Here is a 9,679-nt window from a genome sequence, read left to right on the forward strand (position 1 = left end):
GGGACCTGGAACTGCAGGTGGGCGGTTTCCAAACAGGGAAGCCGAGGGGTCCTAAAAGCCAAGGTGAAGGAGCCATGGCTTCCTATGGGTTTAAGACTGGACGCTCCTACTCTCCGGTTATAAGGACAACTGATTTGCCTTTTGAATTTCCGTTTCTCAGCCAAAATGGAAAGAACAGTTTAACTAACCTAGAAAAGTAAAGTAAACTAAACCTTTGAGCAAGCTGACGCTTCAGAAGCCTGATTTACCCTCAAATCACCAGCAAATGATTTTTCAATGTACAAGTAGGGTCCTGACGGATTCTTTTAAATGACCAGTTTCCCTACTTTCCATACAAATAAAGTTCCATTCACAACGTTACTCATGAAGTTTCAAGGACATTTCCTTTGTGTAAAGAAAATATACTTAAAATCCTTCCGGGGCCATTTCGAGACTCATAAATCTTTAGGGGAATAGGTGGGAGTCTGAGTTATGATAGGAAGCCATTCATTTTATTATTTTGTAACTTATTTTAAAAATCGTACTTCTCCTTTAAAAATTTGCTTGTGTAATTGATACACTGAAAAAACGCAGTCCATGGTGGAATCGAAACACAAATTTATTTTTTGTTTCTGTCCCTTAAAAATTTAGTATCGCCCCCTGTTCCAGAAAGAAAACTTAGGCTGGTGTTCTTCAGAAGCGCTGTAGAGCACTGTGGTTGCTTTAAATCACAAACCAGAGCTTTGGGGCTTCTAGCCTGGGGGCCTGGGCACTAAGCCCAGGGACTTGGACACTAGGGTCACCCACCACTGAGTAAGCCAGCTGGCCTGGGCAGGATGCAGTTCAAGGAAGACTTGCTTCTACAAAGTTATAGTGATGGATGGCTGGGAAGGATCAGGATTAACCTAGTGTCAGTCAACCACAGGGTGGGGATGAGAGGTGGAGCGGGGTGGTGGGGACTTGAGACCACCCAGGAAGAACCTGGGACCTCGGTACAACCCTAGAAGGCAGGAGAATCCCTGAGGAATGATGGGTGTTGGCCTTCTCATCAGCATTGGTGGATGGGGCACTTCCTTGGCGGTCGAGTGGTTAAGAGTTCAAGCTTCCACTGCTGGGGCCTGGGTTCAATCCCTGGTCGGGGAACCAAGATTCTGGAACAAGCTGAGCGGCACAGCCAAAAATAAAATTGGTAAATGGGAGGCTTGTGGCAGGATTTGATTGGATTAAGAAAAATTAATGTGGTGTTTATTCCATCTGAAAATTGTGAAGCAGTTATCACCATGGCTTGTGATAAAGATACAAACGTATTCTTCTTCTTAAAAAACATTTATTTGGAAGATGCATTTATACAAATGTAAAGTGAAAGAGTTTATTTTCACATATTTTGCCCTTCTTCATAAAATGAAACATTTTTCCCTTTTTTAAAAAAAGTTGCACTTCCATTACAAAATTGTATATGACCTGGAGATTAATTTTTTTTTTTTTTCGGTACGCGGGCCTCTTACTGTTGTGGCCTCTCCCGTTGCGGAGCACAGGCTCCGGACGTGCAGGCTCAGCGGCCATGGCTCACGGGCCTAGCCGATCCGCGGCGTGTGGGATCTTCCCCGACCGGGGCACGAACCCGTGTCCCCTGCATCGGCAGGCAGACTCTCAACCACTGTGCCACCAGGGAAGCCCTGGAAATTAAATTTTGATAGCTTGTTGCAGCAATTTGTCAATGAGACTGCTTTAAATCTAAGCACAAATGGTAACTCATGACTCAAATTACGGCTTATTTCACCTCCCTCTGGCTGCTGTTCTGTCAATACATTAGAATTTTCTAAAGCGGTTTGTGATCAGACACTTACAAGATCTGGGGACACATCTCCCAGAAATGTCAAGGATTTTGACAGCAACCACAAGGTCCAGCTGAGGCCCTAAACTGCTCTAAGTCTCCTTGCATCCCTCGAATCCAGGGAAGCTGGCCTCACAGGCCACCTGGTGCATTCACCCACCAGACACAGCACAGATGGCCTGTGTACTGCTGGTGATTTCATTTTTACCTTTGAAATAAAAAATATTTATGCAAATAATAATTCAAAACACCCAGTGATTTTCTAGCTATAAAAAAAGTGAATACATAATATAGATGAAGATTTGAACTTACACATGCCTAGGCACTGCTAGGTACCATCTCACAAATCTTTCCCTATTAGAGATCTGACTCTTATCTGTTCCCCAGATTCAAACTTTTAAAGGAATTAGAGTTCATCTAAGCTTTTTTTTTAAAGTCAAAATCTTCTATGGTCTCTAAGGTCTTAGAGGGGCCGAAAAGTTTCCATCCGTTGTTTTCTGACGAGCCAGTGATTTTTCTGTCCAGCTGGATTGTTTGTTTCTTCAGGCAGGGATTATTTTCTTCTTCCTGGTAGTTTTCCAAACTCCTGCGCAATATGACGAGTATGGCTGTGCTCTTTAAATGCGTGTGTGCCTCCATGCATCCCGATACAGACACACTGTCATTTCTTGTTCTATTGTCTGTCTTTATAAAAGACGCATCCCACCACTCTCCTCCTCAAAACCCTGCCAGCGAATTAAATGCAGAGTCCTCCGTAAGCTGTTTGAAATCACCTCCTTGAAGCCCAAACTTCCTTTCTGCTGTTCTCAAATGAATTTGCCACTGCCCCAGTGTGAATTTCCTCCTGTGTGTGCAGCCAGGAGGTCCTGCTCAGAGCTGGCCTCTCTCAGTTCCCACACCTTGGTGTACATCAAAATCATCTGGGAAATTTAAGCAGAAAGATCTCCAGGTCCAATTCCAAACTTAGTGTACCAGAATCTCGAGGGCATGGGACCCAGGCTTCTGTATTTTAAACCGGAACCCCTGATACCCCTGATGATTCCATTTCCCCCATTCCACCCCAACCCCTCACCAGAAGAGCTCAGTGGCCTCTGGTTTTGGAATCAGTCTGGAGCAACCTCATCAGCTTCCCGCTGCAGGTCGCCCTATTGAAAAACAAAAGGGAAACTTAATGAGCCCCTGCCCTGTGTAAGTTTCTATGGTTCTATGAGGACAGCTTCCAGGAGGACCTGGAGAAAGTTTCTCCATCCCCAGGGAGGGTCCTCCTCACCTTGGGCCACAGGACAAGGGAGGCAAGGTATTTCTGGTTCAACCAGGAAGCCAGCTTCAAAAACTCTGGCTCTCTTATCTCCACTTATCTCGAAGCTATCATTGTAGTTTGCTACTGGAGAGGCAGTGGTTATCAAGGAGTTGTAGGTTCTTAGTTTTATCAGAAATCTGTAAAGAGTCACCAGATGGAACGGAAAGGACTTTGACCAGGGAGGGGTCGGGAAACTTAGGGAAGATACATAACCTTTAGGGGCATTGAGTAGATGACGTCTAAGCTCTCTTTTTTGTACTGCAAGGAACTATCAGAAAAAAATCTTTTCTAATCAAACTATTTTGTTGATTCACACATACACGTTGTGGGTTCGGTTTTTAACGGTTCTGAAATTGGGAACTGTCTCGGTTGAGACGCTTTTACTGTGCTGTTTCTTCCTTCTTCCTCTTCCAACATAGTTATCAACTCAGGACAAGACTTCTATATGATCCACGCCATACTATAATCAAGGGCATTCTGTATATTTTAAGAGGGGGGCACAGCCCTTCTCTCTCTGCTGAGTGTGGAGTGTTTTTCCCTTCTCCCTCCTTTCGAGGAGAGAAGAGACAAAAGCTCTACTGGAGAATTCTTGAGAGAATAATAAGGTAAAGAGAAAAAACACCTCCAAGGGGGTTTGTCAGCTCAGGAAAGGCACTGAGGGCTCCTAGCAGTGAAGAGAGGAAGAGAGGAGAAAGGGACAGGGGGTCCAGATGCAGGGCCTCTTGCACGGGACTGAGATCCTTGTATGTCTGTTTGCATAGAAAAATGAAAGCCTCCTGGGAGTTTTGGGTGCTAGAAAATAGGATAAGCTGGAAGATTTTAATAAAGTCGAAGTCAAAATTCCTGATGGCAGTGAATTGACACGCAGGAGCTGCCTATCTCTAGGCTTCACAGGCCACCGTAGCATTCTAAGTGTAATCTCTGCTCTGCTGGAGCTGAGGTTGGTGAGGAGGAGGTGGGCGCAGGAGCAGAGCTGGCTTCCTCGCCCTTCTCTTCATCACACCCATGGCACCCCAGGGATGTGGGAATATGATTTGAAAGCTGCCGTGTTTCACCCAGGTAATCTGTCCGTGAGGCCATTTGGGAGACATTTTTTCAGGGCTTGGGAACAAGAAAACTAATGCCTCTAAGAACAACAGATGAGTTAAATTTTATACTGATCTTGTTTCCTTCTTTGCTTTGGCTGCTAGGAAGCTTAGAGCCACAATTCCAATTGCTCTCTAGCAACTAAGGTCCTTCGGTGGAGGACCTTATGGTATTTCTCAATTTTGTGTTGAAAATTTCCCCTGGCTTTGTTTTCTAACCTACCATTAGTTTTCATGGTCTTGTTAAACATTTCTCTCCTTGCTATTACACCATATGTGGTTTTGAAAATCGCATCAAACTGTTTTGGAGCAAGGCAAGTGCACACAAACTATGGGAGAAATATCACATCCCTTCAGGGAATCTCAGCCAGGGAGAGTATCATCAGGGAGCTTGTAGGATCTGAGTCAGGCAGTCGTGAGTTTGTGTCCTGAGCTCTCCCCACTCTGCTCACTTATTAAACTTGATCATGGGAGTAGGTACTTCACCTCTGCGAGCCTCAGTTTTCCTCATCTGTGAAGTGGGCTGAGTCTCACCTGAAGAGCATATGTGAGCCTTTGTGGTCAAGTACAGGGTGCCGAGAGCATGACAGCTTTTGCAACTTGTCCTCAAGTGCTGTTTGAGATCTTGTTGGGTATGCAGTGCTGGGGGAGTGGAAGCTGTGGTTCCTGATTTCACAAGGAGGACCCAGCTTGTGATACGCAGAATAATTAGGCCCCGTCCAATGTTGCATGTGCGCCAGAGGAAAACAGGGAGTGAGTGGGGCCACTGACTCCATGAGTGTGGAGAGAAAAGGCTTCGTGGAGAGAGGCAAGAGGGCTTAATCCGGTTTTCTGAGAATGTGTGAGGCAACCCCAGAGGAGGAGAGAGAATTCTGAATAAGTCTTTTGGCTGAATGAGAAAGGGTTAAAGCCCTCCCTATGCCCTGGTACTTTCGGCAAGAGGAAAGGGTTAGGCACCGGCTCGTCTACCAGTCCAGAGCCCCTCTTCAGAGCCCAGGCCTCCAACGGCTCGGAAGTGATCCCAGAGGTGGGGCAGGTCACGCAGCTCTCCCCCAGCCTTGGGTAAAGCCAGGCTGGCTCTCTTGGCCTGAGGTCAGCTCCCTCCTGGACTGGACTCCCTGGTGGTCAATTCTCAGCCCGATCAAAGGCTACGGCAAAAATGTGTTCATGCCATTAAATCCACCCAGACGGTTGGTCAGGCATCTCCTGGGGGATACTGCCCATGCGTGTGTGCAGCACACACACACACATACACACATGTGCACTGGCTCTCTGAGTCTTGTGTTGTAACAAGGAAGAAGGAAATATGGATGAAACATTTCTCACTCAAGGAACTAGCTGAGACCCAGTGAGAGCTTTGTGGAGGCCATCAATCACGTCGCCTTCTTCGCTGGCCGTGCATAAGAACTCCATTATGGCTGTGCTGTTTTTAAGGTACTTTTGTTTTCTTTGGTTGGGCTGCGTGTTATGTGCTTGTCATTGCCCTATACCCATTTAAGACTCTTTTCTCGTTCCAATTTCCTTGGAGTTTTATAGTAGGTGTTGTGGTTTTCAACACCACCTGTCAAGGCCACAACAAAGACTAACTTGAGGGTTGTTGATACACAAAGAAGCGGATTTGAACCACTGCCTCAAACTCAGCGTGAACCAGCTCTCTGGAGCCGAGCGGCCATGGCCGCAGCGTCCCGGCCCCTGGGGCCACACCTGCCACCTGAGCTCACTTTGGGGCTACAGTGGGCTCTTCAGCCAACGTGGGCAACGGACGATCCTCCTTTTGTTAATAGAAAGCTTTCCTTTTGGGTGATAAGGGTCCTTCGGGATGCTCTTCTTTGCCCACCCTGATTGCTGTTTGGAACCACTGCCCTCTATCCTCAGAATCAGAATGAAAGTCTGGACACAGGTCTCATCTCCAAGACTGAGAGTGGTGGCTTGGGTCTGACGCCCTGCCCAAAGGTCCGATGGTGGTCCTGCTGGGCTCCTGCTAAGCGCTGGGCTCCCCTCATATTTCCCCTCCAATTCTGGGGCCCAGAGAGTGTGAAGATCCACAGTATTGGGGCTCGTCAGTCTGGGTTTGAATCTGGATCATGTATCACCAGTGTCACCCCCTCCTTTGATGCCCACATGCTTTCCTCTTCTGCTTTGGTGTTGTTTCACTGGCTTGAAAGGCCCATACTCCCTGTTGAAGGAGAGAGAAGGGTGTGAGCAGAGAGTTCCAGATACTGAGGGGGAAGGGCACGTGGTGTGGCCGAGGACAGGAAGGAAGGCCAGCCGGGCTGGAGGGGGCCAGATGTGGGAGGGTGCGGGGGCCATGTCAACTCATCTCAACCAGGACACTGGTGTAAATGGACGGATGCTCCAGCAATCATGGCTCTGGGATAAGAAGTAAGAAGCAGGACTGTCCCAGGGAGACTGGACGGCCCCGGTCCCTCTCAGGCAGGGATGCTGCCCTGGCATCTGCCGCTGGCCCTCACCGCCGGCCCCCAGATGCTGACGTGTGGACAGCGCCACTAGGATGAAGAGGGACCGATCTGTGGCAAAATGAGAAAACAGGTCTCTTCTCAGGGAGGATGGTCCTTGAATCTGATCTTCTGTCATCCCCGATTCTTTTTGTTTAAACATCTATAAGTTTATGAAACAATGGTGATGAAAATTGGGCCTTAAAAACGTCTCCGTTTACCAAATAAAACATGGCAGACTTGTGGGGACAAAAATGACCCCAAATAACATTTATCTGAAAATTGATAGGGCTGTGAAAGCAAATGTCTGGGAACAGCAGGTCGGGGTCACGTTGAAGTGCAGAGTCCAGCAGCGCCTCGGTTCTTGGCCCCCTTCTGCCCGGTGACCTTCCTGTATCCCATGGCCACACCAGACCTTAGCAACTTGAAGAACTCAGCCTGATATGCTGCCAGACACCACTCCCAGTCACGAGCCTCCACCCTCCCTGTCCTTAGTGCCTCCGCACGGATGGTGACAAGTCCAGGCCTCATTTCACAGGTGACCCCCAGGTTCATCTGCTGCACCCCCAGCCTTACCCCTCCTTTTCATCACGCCTTCCAGACCCCCACCTTGGAACCTCCCAACATTTTCCCCGCCCTGCCCTGGGTGGAGAGGACACCACAGTCCAGGGGTCTGGGCTGCTGTCATCTTTGCTTAGTCTCGGCCACCCCTGCTGCTTGCCCTTCAGTGTAGTATCTTGTCTCGGGGCTCCTCTCCCATCCCCTCCAGGGCTGCATCGACTGAGGGTGCAGGTTAAGCTTTTGTGCAGGTGGAGGTGACCAGTGGGAAGTTCGAAGTGGGAGGGGGACGCAGGGACTGGGGAGAAAGGACTGGGGTGAGTGCGTGTCCCATGAAGCCACGGGAGCAGATGGAGTCCGTCAGGAGGGAAGAGAAGAGACAAAGCGTTCATTGTCCCCAGTGCCCACCCTTCCTCCTGGGCTCCCTGTCCCACGTGGTGCCTCTTTCACCTGGAGGCCCAGAGACCTAAGCAGAACTGGTTTTCCTGGGCTCCCTCATCCCCTTTGTCCCTACGCCCTTGCCATCCAGTCGGCCCCCAGCTTACATTCCTGACTTCAGCTGCCATCACCTCTAAAATCTCCTTCCCCGCCACCACTGGCCCTGCTTTGTCCCTGCAGGTCAGGGCCCTGCTCTACTCACCTGGATGTCCCTGGCTGGGCAAGCGAGCCCGCCGCGTAGGCAGCGCTTCCCGCAGGTTTGTGTGGTGCAGGGTGAGCCTCGGAGCTGCCGCAGGTTGCTGGGACCCACTCTGCAGCCTGAGACTTTGCAGTTCTAACAGGTGCCCAGATGATGCCGGTGCTGGGTGAGCACCAGTGGCTTTAGTGCACCAACTGGCCGGATGAACCTGAGCTAGTCCCTGAGGTATGGTCTGGTTCATCCAGAGGGAAGTGGGTTCTTCCTCATTCAGGCCCACCCCACGCCTGAGCAGCAATTAAGACGCCCTTAGATCCATTCACTTTCGGTGACGCCTTTTCCGGTCGATTCTAACATTATCATGGTTTTTACACGTGTAAAAACCCACCCCCCACCCCCACCATCCAGGACTGGCACAGTTGATTTTTAGACTCAAAGACAGGTGTGATTTGGGTACATTTAATCATGGTTGGCTTGGCTGGTGGTTCAGTCTTTCTAGATTGTCATGCGTACGGGTGGTAACTTCTGTTTCTGTTTCATCCCTCCCTCTATGTTGTTGCCCAGTCATGTGTACAGGTGTTGAAGGACCTGGGGATGAAGGATTCACCTGCGGCTCAGGAAACCCTTCAGTAGACCCATCATCAGCCCCTCTGGACCACAAGACTTCACCTAAAGTAACTGAGCTCTAGTCCCTTAATTTAACAAAAAGACTGTCAAATGCCACCCTTCTGAAGCAACTGAATCGAACATGGAAAATCATGAAACGAACCAACTTGGCTGTGGCCCAAGTTCACCCATGCTCTTGTTGGAGGTGGTCTATCTGAGTCTCCTGTGTCTCTTACTTACCAGGGGCCCCATGTCGGGGGTTTGGAAGGGCAGACAGGATGACAAGCATTTAGAGGAACCCCAAACGGTTCTTTATGCTGAGACTTCCCAAATGGGGTAATGACAGGCTCCATTATCTTGATAAGAGTTTCTTTTGGACACTGTCCAGTTTCCTTGTTCTCATTCTTTGTTCCCCAAGCAAACTACTGGCATATAATTTGATCCCTCAAGCAGAATAATTCTTTAGTCAAAGTATACTCCGACCGCAAATGAATGAATTTGTCTCCTGGCTCACCAATTAGTGTCTGGCGAGTGTAATTAATGTAACTGGATTTCCTAGAATCTGATCACACTGGGGCAAATTGAACTTGAAAAGGCTAACACTCCATGATGCTGCTACCCCGTCTACAGCCCCGCCTGAAGCAGCTGTCCCCGCTCTCCCCCACCGCCAGGCGCTCCCTTCACTTTGCTGTTAGACCTTCACTCTTGAGGCTTCCCTGGGGAAGTGCGCTGGGCTCCACCAACCTCATGTACCTTAAGGGAAAGTGTTAAGGAGTAAATAACTCCAGGGAGATGGTCACATCTCTGATGTTTTATTTTCCCACTTTGCTGTGAGCCTATTGGGCACTGCAATTTCACCTATACCACTTCCAACCATGTTGGTCTAGATCTAGTGTTGCCTTTAAATATTCTCCCTTTACTCTTTCAGGGAGAAGCCACTTAGCATCCTTTGCGGGGCATATGCCAAAAAATTCTGTGCTTGTTCTGATGACCTTAGAGCCAGTTTTCCTTCTCTACCCATTCCTTTGAATGTTTCTGAATAGCAAGGCATCCTTCGGTGAGGGGCACTTAGACACAAGGCCTGCCATTTGAATGGAAACACAGTCTTCTTGGGGGAAGGGGAAGGCTTTGGGGTCTAGTGGAAAAATACCAGGCTTTGGAGTTAGACTTCAGTTCAAGCTCTGGCTCTGCCACTTTCTAGCTGTGTGATTTTCATAAGTTACTTAA

The 9,679-nt window shown here is 48.8% G+C and overlaps 1 long non-coding RNA gene across 1 annotated transcript; it reads left to right on the top strand.

Annotated features, from left to right (window-relative positions):
* The first annotated feature begins 4,972 nt into the window (after positions 1–4,972).
* LOC113623673 (uncharacterized) lies at positions 4,973–9,043 on the top strand. The gene is made up of 3 exons (XR_003434006.1): positions 4,973–5,632; positions 6,975–7,192; positions 8,411–9,043. It is a non-coding gene; the product is annotated as an uncharacterized LOC113623673 (long non-coding RNA).
* The last annotated feature ends 636 nt before the right edge of the window (positions 9,044–9,679 follow it).

Source organism: Aethalodelphis obliquidens, unplaced genomic scaffold, assembly GCF_003676395.1.
Source record: "Aethalodelphis obliquidens isolate GAN/ISIS:26980383/991018 unplaced genomic scaffold, ASM367639v1 scaffold11, whole genome shotgun sequence".
NCBI classification, from domain to species: domain Eukaryota; kingdom Metazoa; phylum Chordata; class Mammalia; order Artiodactyla; family Delphinidae; genus Aethalodelphis; species Aethalodelphis obliquidens.